Source organism: Nymphalis io, chromosome 12, assembly GCF_905147045.1.
Source record: "Nymphalis io chromosome 12, ilAglIoxx1.1, whole genome shotgun sequence".
NCBI lineage: Eukaryota > Metazoa > Arthropoda > Insecta > Lepidoptera > Nymphalidae > Nymphalis > Nymphalis io.
In genome coordinates, this window is record NC_065899.1 from 9934376 (window position 1) to 9951768 (window position 17393).

The following is a 17393-nucleotide window of genomic DNA, read 5'->3' on the forward strand; positions in this document are numbered from 1 at the left end:
CATGCATGCTAACCAACTGATTTTATATATATTTAATGCCATAAAACGCCTTGTCGTTCAAGGCAGAGTTGAAGGCATAAGACTTCGCGGTCGGGTGCCTAGGCAATGCACTGACCAAATCAGATCTGCGATGTCGATGGGCAATGGTTCCAGAGACCTGGCATTTCATCCATCCTTCATTTATCCAGTTCCTGTCGATGTTAGCGTCGTTTTGAAGTGATGGACTCAGGTATCGATAATCTAATATAATATTACATCAGTATTATGAACAAATTAATCACATGTTAACTCAATGTTCCTCCGGTTGAGATCCACGTGTTTTATCTAATCGGGTTTCTTTGGTCAAAACGAAACCGATGACTGATACTAGCGTATATAATATGTAACTTCACATATCGATTTTATCTTAACAAAGTAAGTCTAACTTTATAACGGCATCGACATTCTATCTCCTATGATTAATGCGCTCTGACAGGAATCATTAAAGACTCTTAACAACCTGTAAGCATCGTTAGCAGGCCATTTGCTAGCGTCTTTCATAAATAGTAAGTGAGTAAACACTTCCCTTAGGGTTATAGGAGGGCGCTATTTCATAGTAATTTAATGAAATGACTATCAAACGAATTTAATCTTTATGTTAAGGAGAAAAGGTAGAAATTTAATTGTGGTTCCATGATTCTTTAATGCACGGACATGTGCTTTGACTTCCTAGCGTTAAAGCTTGCGTTGTCAATTTCAGCAATAAAGGTTATGCAAAATAGGAAATTGGTTTCCATAACCATATCTACATATTATAAAATTTTATATATCACACAATTGATACAATATTTAAAGATTAATAACTTGCTACTATTGTAGATGTGGATTTGAACCTTGACGAGACCTTGAAGTTTAATTATTAAACATTTATAATACGTGTGTATTTGAGTACATATGTACGCAAGTCTGATCGAGAATGTTTTTTTCTCTCGCATAAATATTGAAAAGAATTTATGTTATCAATTCCCAAATCATTATATACGACGTGTGTTAAATAATAAATAAAATAATAATCGAATCGAATTTCTACCACGGCGGGATAGTGCACAAGCTTACACCACGCACGTATGCAAGCTGAGTATAGCTCTATAACTCACTCTATATTCCGAAAGAAACGTGAATCCAATACGATCAGAGAGTGAGATTAGGCGCAGAACCAATAGCTTTACGCACTTTAATACAATATTTTCCGTTGCTACATATTAATAGAAAGAAAAATATATTTATTTTATAACCCAAAATGTATTTTTTTATTTCATTTATTGCTTTTTTTATACATAAATTAATTTAATAGGCAATTATGATTTTTTTAATTTTGTCGTATTAATTTTAAAGAGAATTTCAACATTTAGGTAAACTACACAATTAAAATATATAAATATGTGTTTAGCTTAAAGAATAACTATTTTATAAGCTTTAAAATAAAGAATTAGAAAATTATTAACAAAAACATTTTAATTAATATTTGTTATTTGTTTAATGAAAAAGATTAACTCAGTTTTTGTACGTTCTCAGTAAAATGTATCTACATTTCAAACGTATATAATATAAATGTATTATTTGGATTTTTATTATGGCGATCCAATAAATACACGAATCAATTTTAAAATGATTTTTAATGAATTAATGAATATAGTGATAAATATATCATTTATAAAATAATAATTGTATAAACAATAACGTATATCTTCAATCCACGTCTGTTTCGAAATACATCTATTTATATAAACAAATTTACTTTTTAAATTAAACTATTAAAGAGAACGAAAGCACATTTGCTTCACATTGTAATTTTAATAATAAATGTGTGTACATAAATAAAAAATAGATATTAATTATTAAATATGTTTGTTTTTTATTTATAAAAACATAAATACTATAAATGTTACATATTTATGACAATTTACTTGCCATTTATATTATAATATAATATGAATTTCTTTAGTCACATAATTGCTGTAATTCAAATAGATACAAACAGTTAAACCGAGATACAAATCAAATAACGGTATCGAAATCAACATTAATTGTTCAAGTTGATTGTTAAAATGAACTTTTGGTTCATAGCAATGTACAAACGAGTCAAAGAAATATAAACTATAATAGTATTATTATAAGTACAAAACTACTTTGATACGAATTCTAAGTTGGCTTAAACTAAATCGCTGGTTGTACTTCGCTTTCGTGGACTCATCAGCATCTTTGATACTGCTGAACAAAAAAAAGTTATCAAGTTGAAACACAAATGTTTGAATGTTACGTCTAACTGCTGGAATCTTTTAAGCAAATTCGACAAGCATCGTTTTTCCGAATGTTTTTTGCAGAAACTTTTTCGTATTACGCCTGAATTTTTATGATGTCTCAATATTTTTCTGAAATAAATTATAATTGGTGTTAAATAAAATACACAGAAATACTCAAAATTAAGACATTTATTATACAATAATTACAAATATTACTTTGTTGCTCCTTTCAAGGACAATCCCATTCAGAAAAAATATCCACTCTTAAAGGTTTCGTCGCTTGTCATATGCCGATATTATTCTCGCTGATTGAGAAATAATTTTAATAATCCTTATATTATTGGATATGCTGCATTGTAATAGATTCGAAGAAATATTTCTACCCCCTAAATGTGGAATTATCTTACACTTTTATTAAACGTAATTTAAAATATCAATGTAGGCTTCAAGCCAATGTAATATTTATACAAAACAATTTTTCAAACCTTACCTACCTTACACCTTGAATAATAAATGTAAAAACTTTGCAAAATTACAAATATCAACTACATAGAAACAAATGAAGGGTCATACCGTGCCGCATGCAATCTGTTAACGCGACGTAAGTGATTGCCGCAAACTTGTGAACCGTACAATGCATGCTATGCATCGTGCATGCACGTGGCATGTGATGTTACTCATTAGTTTTCAATTTTCGGGTCGACGAACTGATATTTAACAATTATAACTGGCAGCTTACAATTATAAAAACTTATGCAAGTATTTGGCTTACATTCAACAATAGTAATCTTCTTGTATCCGATACTAAAAAATTTTAAGGAATCCATTTAGATTCAACTAAAATCATTTATCTTTCCTAATAGGAAAACTCAGCTCTGCAGCATGTGAGATTAAAAAAGTTAGACAAATGACTGATATTGATGGTACTGAATTAGCATATTTTGGTTATTTTGTCGTGAATCTCATCGAAATTATTTTTACAATATTCACAATACGGGTCACTACACTACCAAGAAAAAAACCATCACATAAAAATCAAATACTTGCCAGCTATAAAATAGGTACTTTAAAAAGCATAATAAACACATTTATTTGTGAGTAAAGTTTTAAATTGCCTAATATAAAGCGGTAATAATTCGCCCTGACCTATTTTCGCAGGAAAGATTAATTACGTGACTGCGTCAAAGCTATGCGATAAACCGCAGGCGGCAAAAAGATTGGAGGGCCCTCGCCTCACCCTATAAAGCGCGTATCGTGTGCTGTGGGGTTTTAACAAAATGTGTTTTTAGGTTGACGTCTCTGAAGATAACATTGTATTGCGTCTGATGTTCGTCTCTTTAGATTCATCATTCAAAACAATGATTTTTAAAGGTACGAGTAAACATATATAACGTCTTCGTGATTTATGACTTACCAGAGTATTCAGGAAATAATTCAAGACAATATATTATATATGATAAATTATTGTTCATATAATTACGTCACTATTTCACATTTTATTAATATTATATAGCAGGCGAGGGAGTATATATATGAGAGTACATTGATAAACAAAGCGTATACAATTACTGATGTAATATTACACTTCAAAATTATCAAATATAATAAAATGACATTGTTTAACTTCCGTTTCTATTGTTAGGCTTTATTTTTATCATATATACTAGTATTATAAATTCGAAAGTAATTCTATCTGTTAGTCACCCTTTCACGGCTAAGCCACTGAACCGATTTCAATGCAATTGGTCATGAAGAAAGCTCGAATCTCAAGGAAGGATATGGGCTACTTTTTTATACTTAACACCTGAAACTCAGGGGCGAAACCTGTTTCATATATATGCAGAGTACCTATTGAATACCTACTGATCGTGAGATGAAATGAAATATTGATTAATGATTTGTATGTCGTCATTTCGTACCGTTCTAAGTTTTTGTTATTATATTATAACCTATAATTGTAAAGATTTCTTCAAATACTGTTAAAGCTGTTATGTCATCATCCAGTTACATTTCCCAATCTGGATATTCACCATCAGAATCAGAAACCCCACAGAGTACACCACAGTCTAGAATACAAAATTTTGATTAATCTTTAAGTCATGGGGATCGTGGTCGCAGCTTTGAGCAATCATTGAAAAATGCTCATAAAGAACTGCACTAAAAAGAATACAAGCTCTACAAAAGGAACTTTACTACCTAAAATCCAAAGAATAGAAACTTGATTACGACAAGGGATTTGGTCAAAAGATTTTAAGTATTTTTTTTGTAATTGTAACAGCCTGTGAATGTCCCACTGCTGGGCTAAAGGCCTCCTCTCCTCTTTTTGAGGAGAAGGTTTGGAGCTTATTCCACCACGCTGCTCCAATGCGGGTTGGTAGAATTCACATGTGGCAGAATTTCAGTGAAATTAGACACATGCAGATTTCCTCACGATGTTTTCCTTCACCGTAAAGCACGAGATGAATTATAATCACAAATTAAGCACATGAAAATTCAGTGGTGCTTACCCGGGTTTGAACCCACGATCATCGGTTTAGATTCACGCGTTCTTACCACAGGGCCATCTCGGCTTTTAGATTTTAAGTATCACTTTATATTCTAATATATAACACAAATTTAATGTGGGTGAAACCGTGGAGCTCAGCTAGTAGTCTATATAGTTATAAACATTATTTAACATTGCGAACTACTAAATATATCAAATGAGTTACGGCCTTCGCTTGAATGCGTAAATAGAGAAACAATGTATGACTAATACCCCGTTAACACTTTCACGTCTTGCTATAAATAATATAACGTGTTTTCCACATATGTTATGATTCATATTATATATGAGACTAGTATTCGCCTGTGGCTTCGCCCGCATTTTAGGGGGAGAGGGGCAGGTAATAGGTAAAAACGTCTAGTCCGTAACCTTATGTCCTTGTGGTCCAAGCTTGCTTCTTACTAAATTTTATCAATACAATTTTAACAAAACCGGTTCAGTGGTTTAGCCGTGAAAGCGTAACACACAGACAGAGCTACTTTCGCATTTATAAAATTAATATAGATGATATTATACCAAGTTACATTGAAATATATTGAGTTGTAAATAACCATTTAGGTTATTTACCACTCAATGGTCGATATGTAGATTCGTTTTCTGTTCTGAATTCGAATGGGTTACAAGTTACAATACAATCAATTTAAGTTGACCAGTCTGAAGTTAGAAGCGAGACATTCACGCATATGAAACAGTAAACAATTCTTATAATAGATTTATTCATGTAATTGTTACCGTGCAACATGAAAAAATGCATTCGTTTTGTATTAATTATCATATTATAGTTAAATATAGCATATTGTTAGTAATAATTTATAACATATGTATAAAAACGAAAAAACAAATATAATACTGCATTTCGTCGGTCGTTTTAGATTATTTTTTAGTAACAAAAAGTATTTAAGAAATCACTAATATTTATATTTACCCCTACAATTAAGCGTACAGCTTATGTAAGGAGCGGGGATGACAATAACCTGAAGAGTTAGAATTGTTCCTATGTCTTTACCATCGCTAAGCGGCCCGTAAACCATTGCTCTTGTGACACTTAACATGGAACATTCACAGAAATGTGATCGCTTATCGAGAGGCGCGTAAAAAATGCACGGGTGAAATTTGAAATTTAGCTGGCTGCTACTTAACAGCCTTATTACATACTGTGAAAATTATATCATATTATAATGCTCAAGTGTGTCAGTCCGAAATACAGATACATTCTCGATTCCAATAGTCATATGAGACCGAGGGCAAGCTGACCCCTACAATCAAAGATGATTCAGGCACAAGACCAACGAGTTTACTAACTTTCAGAGGCAAGGAAATGTAAACAGTGAGAAAAAAAAACAGAAAAACTCTATAAACTATTATTAGAGCCGAACCGGAGTTTGGAAAACAATCAATCCCACCATTACCATTACCAACCTACCTTAGTCTTGCGAGCTGGCCACTAACCAGCGAAACAGTAAAATAAAATTCAGTTAAAATAAAACTAATAAGAATAGGCTGCCGTCCAACAAAATATAATGCGTCACAAAATTATTTAGCACTTGTTGGTTATTCCGTAAGCATTAATATGACAGCAACATTCATATATTTTATCTTATTAATGCATCATACAAATGTCATAAACATTAAAATTCCAGACATATACTTCATGTCCTTTAAATACTGAGACAGTTCTTAGAAGTCTTCGAGACTAATTATTGTTGCAGAACAGATTTAATTTCTCCGATAAAACGACCAATAAATTGTCATAATCTATCGTCTTTCAGGATTAAAATACAATTTACTATTGTATAAATATAGGAGCAAATAATATAAACTGATATATTGGTGAGGATAATACCGATTTATTTTAATTTTATTCTGTGTCTTTATCTTAGACATTCTGAAATTAAGATAAATATGCAATTATATTTTCATCATTTTAAACAGTAGCTTTTATTTGTTTTTTGTTTTTAATAATCTAAAAAGTACCAAAACTGGTTACACGAATCTATCAATGATAGACAATAACGAAGTAACCGAAGAGAAAAAGTAGATTTTCATATTATTTTTTTAATATTTTATACGACAAAAAAAAATATTTAAGGTTAAAAAATATGAAGGAATCTCGGTTTGATTTATTTGTTACGCGAAAGATGGCTTTGTGAATAGAGCACATCTCAAAACACATGTTCAAAACCAGCCCCTAATTTTTCATTAGCCCAATTTGTATTTATAATAATATCATTACCTCGTGATTATCGTATGTTCTTACTGTATATGTCAGATGAAATTCAAACATATTTTCATCCAGCGGAGCACAATTATATTGATAATGAGAGGGGATCTTTGTCCAACAGTGAGACATTTTACTTTTTTATTTTAAATATTGCAGTATTATTTAATGGAAATAAAACTAATCATTTAAAAAAACCCGTTTCAATTTGTATTCATCAATACATACGGAGATATGGATTTATTGGACACATAAAAAGGCATAAATACATTCTGGTCGATAGAAGGGGATCCCCCTTCGCATCGGTAATATAATAGGAATATTATAATACATTTGTTTCTCATACTATTTGCTACAATATCTAAATTATATATTAAAAGTAATAAGTATCCATAGTATCTGTATATTAAAGCTTTAACTCTGAATAATAGTTTTTTTTGTACGCGTACAAAGTCGTTATAAGATTATATTTAGTATAGAAAAAAATCTTTTTTTTTTCAGTCTTTTGCCGTCCACTGCTGGACGAAAGCCTCCCTCATAGAACGCTGGTTTGCGTTCTCCCGATCTTGGGCAGTCCGCATCCATCCCGTACCTTGCCACCTTTTTTAAACCTTGCCACAGGGCCTCCTACACTACGTTTGCCTTAGCGCAGTCTCCAGTCTAGAGGGCTCCATCGGCCATCAATGCGTCTGAAAAATAAAAGTAAATTAATAACAAATTTATATTCATAAAATAAAAAAATGTAACGGAATGCAGTAATTTCTTTATTAAAAACAGAATTCAATTAATAATAAAATTATAATCAATCTTTTAGAAATATATATATAGAGGTAATTTAATAAACGTTAATGTGAGCGAAGGGCACTTATATTTTCATGAATTTACCTTCACGACTACCTGGCGATAAAAAATTTAAGACGATTGCAAGCAATCCACTGTTATTTAGCGTAACCTAAAATCTTATTTACATATATCTCAATTGTTAATTGAAGATTGTTTGTTTTTATCTTTTTTAAGCGTGGACATGAATAATTCGTGTTTCTACGACGTTCAATGCAAACATATGTTCATGTAAATACCATATTATCATCAATTTTTAATCCTAAAATTAAGATAATAATGCTGCCTGGTACAAAAAACTTGTCGGTACATTAAATTAAATATAAATTCAACTTACAGATATCATACACCAAATGCGTGGAAAACTCTGTGGAGACAACTATATGCTTAAAAAATATATTGACTTATAAATATTAAATGATTTAATTTATTTTTACGAAACTGATATACAATGAACAGGAGTACATAAGTTCTTATTCTTTAATCACATAAAAATGACATTTAAATAACTGCGGTGTGATGTATTCCCAAGATTTCATTATCTGCAAGTTCACTTTTTATTTGGAAGGTAGACACATAAATGACATCTGGTAACATAAGTGACCTTCAGAAATAAATATCACTCTTGTAAGGAATATAAATCAATCGTCACTATCAACCATGGAATCTAATATATATGATCGAGGGACCTGTTAATACATTGATTCAACCTTCAAACCGAATCATATAGCGTTTTGAGTCTAGTGGTTAATTTCTAATAACCTTTCCAGCATCACCAACATTTGATTGTGGTATGACAAAGTGTGACAAAGCGTTATATTATATAATTACTCACAATAATTTAATTTTAGGTATTTGTGTTTATAATAAAGTATCTTTAATTCAAGATATTTGAAAATAATTATCAAAATTAAGTCATATTATAAATTTAGTCAATTGTGTCAAAAAAAAAAGAAATCATACCAAAATTAAAATAAATAATGGTTAAAAAGTTAGAACAGCGATATATATATATACAACAAACCCGGATGCACTTAATAATATTATGAACTTTCCCCAAAATAAAAGAATGTCATTTCGTAACGTCAGGGCTCTGTAATAAATGATAGGGAAGACGCGGAAATGCGACCTAAAGGGATCAAATGATATGAAGGGAAAATCTTTTTGTTTTGGAAAGGTAATCTATCAGAATATATCTACTAATGTTACGTTGAACGAAATAAATCCCGTGTAATAATAATATTAAAATATAAATTACACAAAGTACAATATACCAGTTTTTCCTAAGCATTATTTTAACAATATATATGAATGAAACGATAAAAGGAACAATATTGCATTGAATTATTGCTATAGTTAATATTTATTCCAAAAATGTTAGGAGCGATTTTCTTGACAACACTAAATTGTCATTATGTTATCATAGATGTTTTTATTCCTATGTTTCAGTAATAAGCTGAACTCTTTTCGGTAGTGTTTGAATAAAGAGAATTTGATGAGGATGTATTATACCGGAAAGATCCCGTAGCCTCTTCTGTCCATGACGAAGACAGTTATTCGCAGGGGTTTTAGTGAAGAATCTCACATTACTCTGTTTACGTAGCTAGACTTCCTCGATAATGGCCACCGTGGCAGAAATCGGCATGAGGACATCATATCATTTTAATAAAATATATGTATTGTATGAAGTTGTTTAATGTAAAATACAGCCATCTCAATCCATCTCGTGGATGTAGTAAAAACGGACCGAAGGATTTTTTTTGGTAAATGTGTCAATCGACGACGTGAGCGCCTGAACTATCCCTATGGTTATGAGCTATGGTTTGCGAAGATCCGATACATCAGCAAAAGCAATTCCTGGAAACTGAAGGAAGGCCGCAAAAGTATGCTAAATCTTTTTTATATGCAATTCATAAAATGCTCCGACCTCGAATAAATAAGGTACTGAAATCCAAGCGAATGATGAAAACTAATTTCAAATACTATATTTTTGAGAGCCACGATAGTTCTCTGGTTATAACGCGTGAATATTAACTGCTTAATTAGTGTTAATAATTCATCTCCTGCTCGGCAGTGCTGTGTTACTTTACTTTTAAATATTATATATGTACTTAACATAGTTTTTGGCATATTAAAAATTGATAGTTTTAACTTACATAGTATTACGTAAAATTTTAACATCATAAAGTCGAGAAACAGAAGATTTTTCGCTAAGCCGCGTAAGCACGAGATGATTTACTCTCTCAATATTAACAGTGTCAGGTGGGCCGACGGAATTAAACGCAGAGAATTATTGCTCACCTTAACTAAGACACGAGTGACTATTTATTCTACTTATTTAACTTAAAAGGAATATAATTAATAAAAAAATAGTTGATGATTTTTTATTGGCGAAACTAAATAATTTTTGATTTTCTTGCAGTTTGTCAATAACAGTAATCAGTGCAGTTTTATAACAAGGCGATTCAAAAGCGCTTAAAAGCGCAAAAGTGTACCTTTAACTTGATTGGTCTGTGACAGTTGTCATGTATATTCTGGTAAATAAACATTACGCAACCACAATATATATACCAGTTATTTGATCATCATGAAAGGTTGTAACCACACTTAACTGTTAGCACTTCAAGTGCACTGATCATAATAAAGTTACGTCAAATATAATTATTATAATAAAATCATCATTAATAAATTGAATTTGAATTTAGAATAGAACGAAAACGAAGCCAAACAGGAAACCATTACGCCTCTGTTCGACAAACAACATCAACTTAACATTCTTACCTACTTGAGGCATACAAAAAAATTAAAAATATTCAAAAAGCGGGAGCGGAAAAGAGAAACAATTTCGCTTTACGGTTTCCGCCGTCGCATTATGAAAATGAAGTTTTTAACCTTGGCGCCACGTCGATTTGTATACTTTTATATTTATATATTATTTTGAATTACACAGATGATGTCGAGATGACATGGTAAGAATAATATAGGAATGGAAATTCGGGTTCATCGATTGTAGTATTTTAACTTTTTTTAATAAAGAAATAATGGCATAAGCTTGTTTCAAAAATGTACTTTTAGAAATTAAAAGTCTGTGAGTACGAAATTGGTATTTATTTCAGTAGCAAAAAATCTCATTTATATTTTTAATAGTAGTAGTAGTGAGTATAATAATTATATTTATGACTTAATTCAAGATGCAATTGGAATATAACATAATCGAAAATTAAACATACTAAAGGAGCCGATGTCATTCAGTGCTTAAAACACATAAATATAAGCAGTTAAAGGTGCTTTACTAAGCAGCAATAAACTTTATGTACTTCATTTGTGTTTATAATTCATATCGGGCTCGGCAGTGAAGTATAATATTATAAGGAAACATGCATATATCGAGTGAAAATTCCACATGTACCACCACGCATTTCTTTTTTATTAACAATAAGCGTTTTCACAATTCCATCTCCTTAATCACTATAGTTTTGTAATACTAGTTATTTACTGGTGGTAGGGCTTTGTGCAAGCTCGTCTGGGTATCCACCACTCATCAGATATTCTACCGAAAAACAGCAATACTTGATATTGTTGTGTTCCGGTTTGAAGGGTGAGTGAGCCAGTGTAATTACAGACACAAGGGACATAAAATCTTAGTTCCCAAGGTTGGTGGCGCATTGGCTATGTAAGCGATGGTTGACATTTCTTACAATGCCAATGTCTAAGGGCGTTTGGTGACCACTTACCATCAGGTGGCCCATATGCTCGTCCACCTTCCTATTCTATAAAAAAAAACCATTGGGTTGGTACTTATACTTTAAATAGGCACAGCGTTGTCGAATAAGCTCCAAATCTACTCCCAAAAGGTGATGATGGCTAATCTCAGAATTAATACTTTGATAGGCTATTTTTATTTTTACATAAATTGAACACCAAAAAAACGTTTAAATTTTTATAATGAAAAAAAGTATTATAAAAATATACGAAATTAATATAATTTTCATCCCAATTAGATTTATAAAAAGTTTGTAGGAAATGGTTCAAAAGATTATTCTTATATATGGGATAAACTTTTGCTGCAATTAAATTTCCCATTACGAAGGGAATGAAGTTATCCAAAAAATGTAGCAGAAGTAAATTTACTTTCAGCATAACATCCTCACATTGCTTAGCTAGAGGTCTTTACGCACTGTGGGATTTCATATAGCGAAAAAAAAGCTAAATACTCGATGAATTTCAATTTTCGTTTTTGTTGTCTCGTTGTCGTCGTTATATTACTTATTATTATATTATTTATATTAAAAAAATCGTAGGTTTTTCACATGAAGCATAACAATAAATTTATTAATAGAAATTTACAGCGAACTTAATTGACTTATTATATATCAAAATATTGTTTTGTATATAAATACATTAATTTCGAAATTTATAAGAAAACTCTAATAGCATATGTATTAGTTAATATTAATACAATTGATTATCAATTTCATTAATATCATATAGTATTGACTTCATAATATTCTCGTAATGTCAACGGGCTCCCAAAATAATATTATCGCTTTATTAATTATATATATATATAGAATAGGAAGGCAACTGATGGCAAGTGGTCACCACCACCCATGGACATTGATACTGTAAAAAATGTTAATCATCGCTTACATCGTCAATGCGCCACCAACATTGGGAACTAAGATGTTATGTCCCTTGTACCTGTAATGACACTGGCTTACTCACCCTTCAATCCGGAACACAACAATACCAAGTAATGCTGTAGAATATCTGATGAGTGGGTGGGATAACCAGAACTTCTGCATTATTTTAATTCTATAAACGTACACCTGATTCCGCAGTGCAAATTAGTTAATAAAAAGTTGAGTTGTTAAGAAATACTATTGAAGCTCAAATATCTCTCCCACACTCGACTAGGAATTTAATATAATTGCGAACGAACATCACACAACCGCTTACAATTATAATGAAATTGCCCTTCATCCTTTTGCAACAAACCATTGATGCCGCAATTTATTTAATGATGTATGTATGCCATTAAAACAATAGACTTATTTTATTTTATTAAATAAAATAATCGAAATCATTGATAAAATATAACATTTATCATTTAATGAAATACCGATTATGAAAATGTAAAAATCGATGCACTAAACATCTATAAAAAATTATATATAAACAACACAACCGTACAACAATGCAAAGAAATGCAAAAGCGCATTTTTTTTAAATATTTTTCATATATACCGTTACATATATATTATATTTATATGACAATAATAATAATACCGTTTATTGTATACGATTTCAACTTAAATATAGAACATAAACTAGTATTTTACTTAGCGGTAGGACTTTGTGCAAGACCGTCTGGATACCCAATCATAATTTATTCTACCGCCAAATATACTCAGTATTATTGTATTCCGGTTTGAAGGGCGAGTAAGCCAAGCACAATGGAATACCATCTTCGATCCCGAGGATGATGGAGCATATAATACACGAGCCGGTTGGCGTGGTTGGTAGATACCCGCTTTTCACGCCGAAGGTCGAGGGTTCGATTCCCACCCAGGACAGACATTTGTGTGCATGAACATGTCTGTTTTTCCTGAGTCTGGGTTAATTATCTATATAAGTATGTATTTACAAAAGAAAAGTAGTATATGTAGTATATCAGTTGTCTGGTTTACATAGCACGAGCTCTGCTTAGTTTGGGATCAGATGGCCGTGTGTGAATAATGTCCCAAGATATTATTATTATTATTATTGGTACGTAAAAGATGATTAACATTTCTTACAGTATCAATGTCTATGGGTAGTGACCACTTACCACCAGGTTCATTTGTTAATATGATTACCATTTTTAAATAAAAAATGTGTGACTTGCTCCATAATATTTTTCGCTATTTCATAAAAACATTATTTATTAACTACTTAAAAACTGAATATTATGGAAATAAAAATATTTAATTGAAAATGAAAACTATATCAGTCAATTTTCGCTTAACTTTATTATAAAAGTGTATATCTATTATATGAATCATTCATTTTGAATAATAAATTACTTCGAATGTATTCGTTGCAAATGATATCCCAGTAGTAATAATTAAATGGCAAACATAATATGAATCGTCATAACACCCTATTAATTATATACCGTAACCGTAACAGCCAATTAAAATTCTGAAATTCTGCCACATGTGAATTCTACCAACCCGCATTGGAGCAGCGTGGTGGAATAAGCTCCAAAAACCTTTTCCTCAAAAAGAGGAGAGGAGGCCTTTAGCCCAACAGTGGGACATTCACAGGCTGTTACGGTTTTATTAATTATATATTTCGAAATAAACATTTTATTCGTTAAGGTTTAAGCAATTATGTTTATTTTACTTTGTTTATATTATTTATTGATTAACACAGTAACAAAGCACGTTTATAAAGTTTAAAAACCCAACGATGTTCTTCAGGGGCAGGATCAGGGCTTCTAGAAGACTAGTCCCCTAACTGACCTGGATTCGCTGAATAGCAGCGTGACGTAAAGATTCAACCCTGATACCGCCGCAACGATTGACCCGTGGTAGTATTTGTCTTGTCCACTTCATTTTTTTTTCTTTTTTTTTTTATAGAATAGGAAGGTGGACGAGCAAATGGGCCACCTGATGGTAAGTGGTCACCAACGCTCTTAGACATTGTCATTGTAAGATATGTCAACCATCGCTTACATAGCCAATGCGTCACCAACCTTGAGAACTAAGATTTTATGTCCCTTGTGCCTGTAATTACACTGGCTCACTCACCCTTCAAACCGGATTAACAATATCAAGTATTGCTGTTTTGCGGTAGAATCTCTGATGAGTGGGTGGTACCTACCCAGACGAGCTTGCACAAAGCCCTACCACCAGTAAAAGTTTAGCTGTTGTTGACGCGCAATATTAATTTCCAAGTACGCACTTATCGCTTAGTAAATAACAAAGCTACAGTGTTAGCTTTAGTCGCAGGAGCGATAGGTTTAAACATGTTTTCACTATCGCTTCCGAAAGTAAACTGATGACGTCGTCGTGGGTCTCCCTATTTATTTATTTTTTTTTTCTTTTATAGAATAGGAAGGCGGGAGCATATGAGCCACCTGATGGTAAGTGGTCATCAACGCCCTTAGACATTGGCATTGTAAGAAATGACAACCATCGCTGACATAGCCAATGCGCCACCAACCTTGGGAACTAAGATTTTATGTCCCTTTTGTGCCTGTAATTTATAGAGCTATTATTTCAAATCGGAAACATTTTCGAAATATAAAGCAGATTAGAATAAATAATAATGACCTTCCGCGGGATCGAAATAATATATAAGGCACTTTATTAACAACACAACGGAACAAACAAAACTCGACTTTAAACATATGTGAAAAGAGGTCAATTTTAGATTGCAACTCTAATGGTCATCAAACTTCCCCGAACTATAATATGTTGATCATTTGTAATAAATCCTAGATTTGTTTGTAACTGCTAAGTATCTAAGCAATACGACCATATAATAAGTAGCTTAAAATCGACTTTCAGGATTTGTTTACATCATACATTGATAAGTATTTCTTGGTTACATACAAGTAATGCTAGTAGATACGCTATATATATATAAAATATGTATATATAATTAACCTATGAAATGTATTATGTATTTTGCTTATCATATCAATTGATGGTTCGTTATGTTGTGAAACATATTTTAATTGACGTAGTCAAATCTCGAATTTATGGGCAAATTGTATTATTAAATAACAAGAACACAATTGGATAAAAGATAAGATATTTGTTTGTATGTACATATGCGAAATTTCAATAATTATCAACAAGTCAGGTTGGCCGAGTGGTCTAAGGCGCCAGATTTAAGCTCTGGTTCCCGAGAGGGAGCGTGGGTTCGAACCCCACACCTGACAAAGTCTCTGAAATAGAGTTTTTATTTTTATTTTACATTTAATTTTTACAATGTATAAATAAATTACTAACTAAATTAAATCAGAATGACTACGCGTAAAATCGAGTTTGTACTTAGTTTTTCAATTGTTAAATTTGTTCGATGCCAGCGCTGCTATTCTGTTATATCTCCCAGATGTTGACAAGCGACTTATGGTGATATACTATTTTGATGCGTGTATTCTTGAAATGTTATAATTATTATGTTCAATCTTGTATATCATTTTCTGATAATTATAAGCTATTATATACATACATACTAAATAATTCACGACCATTTTCTGCGGTGAGTTTCAAGTTTGTTCTTACAGAATAGCTCTATTGCTGTATTTAAGTTTAAGTGCTTTATTTTTCGTTATTAAATTTAAATTATATTAGCAACGACATAAGACGTTTTGTGTCTCCCGCTGTCATTGCAACTTACGAGTTAATATTTGACGAGGGCACACAATTCTATACAATATTATCGATCATTGAACTTTTACAAATTCTTTTAGACATATAGTAGCATATTAAAGAATTATTTTATGCTGACGTTTGACCTTAGAATAACATTAAAGAATCCTTTGAGGACGTTGCCCTATCATTTTTTATTAATAGTAGGTACGTACTATTAAAAGATGTGGTATTCCAAGTTTGAAAATGAGTTCTTAATCAAACACAAAGCTTTTTTCTTGTTTGAAAAATATTTATTGTTTTAAGTGTGGAAGTTTAACAGCTCTCGATTTCACATTATTTTATGGAGTTTAAATAAGTTCGTTATATAAAAATAACTTACTAAAATTTTTCCACTAAAATTAATGACATTTATTTTTTTATTTTTGCCACATTATTATGCAACAAATTTGAAATAGGGAAATCGAATATTTTGAATTAATAAAATATATAATATTTAGTCTCAACTTGCCAGTACTTTTCTCTGTCTATATTATATATAATAAGAATTACTCATTGAATATTGCAAGATATGACGTCCAAACATTTCAACGAGCTTGTTTTATTTAAATAAATGTACACTTAAAATAAATTATATAAGCGTGGGGGAACATGACCAACATATCCTTAACAGAATATCTGTGCCGAAATGTCACATACCTATTATCGAATTATTTTTACTTTTTATTTTATATTACTCTAATTTGATCCATTTAAATAGTTTTAAATTTATTCTCTGCTCGAACGAAATTATCCCTTGTCTTGTACAAAATAGTTCAAACTGTTGGATAGAACGACGATAATTATAGCTTAATAATTAATTCGGAATCCATTAGCAGAGGTGAGATAATCTTTACGGTTTCTTACCGAGGCGTCAGGCGCCATGTTAGATGACAAATCCAGATATAATCGTGCTACGCTCACTTTAATGTCACGTTTTAGTGGGAATTCTAAAACGTATTACATATTACAGAAATAAATTCTGACAATTACTTTACAAATTAGAGAGCCTACTAATTAACTAACCGTGTTCCGTTTGTATACAACTACAATCATTTAATTAGCTTACAATATTTTTCTGTCAAAACTTACGTCGTATTTAA

At 31.3% G+C, this 17393-nt stretch overlaps 1 non-coding gene across 1 annotated transcript; it reads left to right on the top strand.

Annotated features, from left to right (window-relative positions):
- Nucleotides 1-15734: 15734 nt before the first annotated feature.
- On the top strand, nt 15735-15818 carry Trnal-uaa (transfer RNA leucine (anticodon UAA)). The gene has a single exon. It is a non-coding gene; the product is annotated as a tRNA-Leu (tRNA).
- The last annotated feature ends 1575 nt before the right edge of the window (nt 15819-17393 follow it).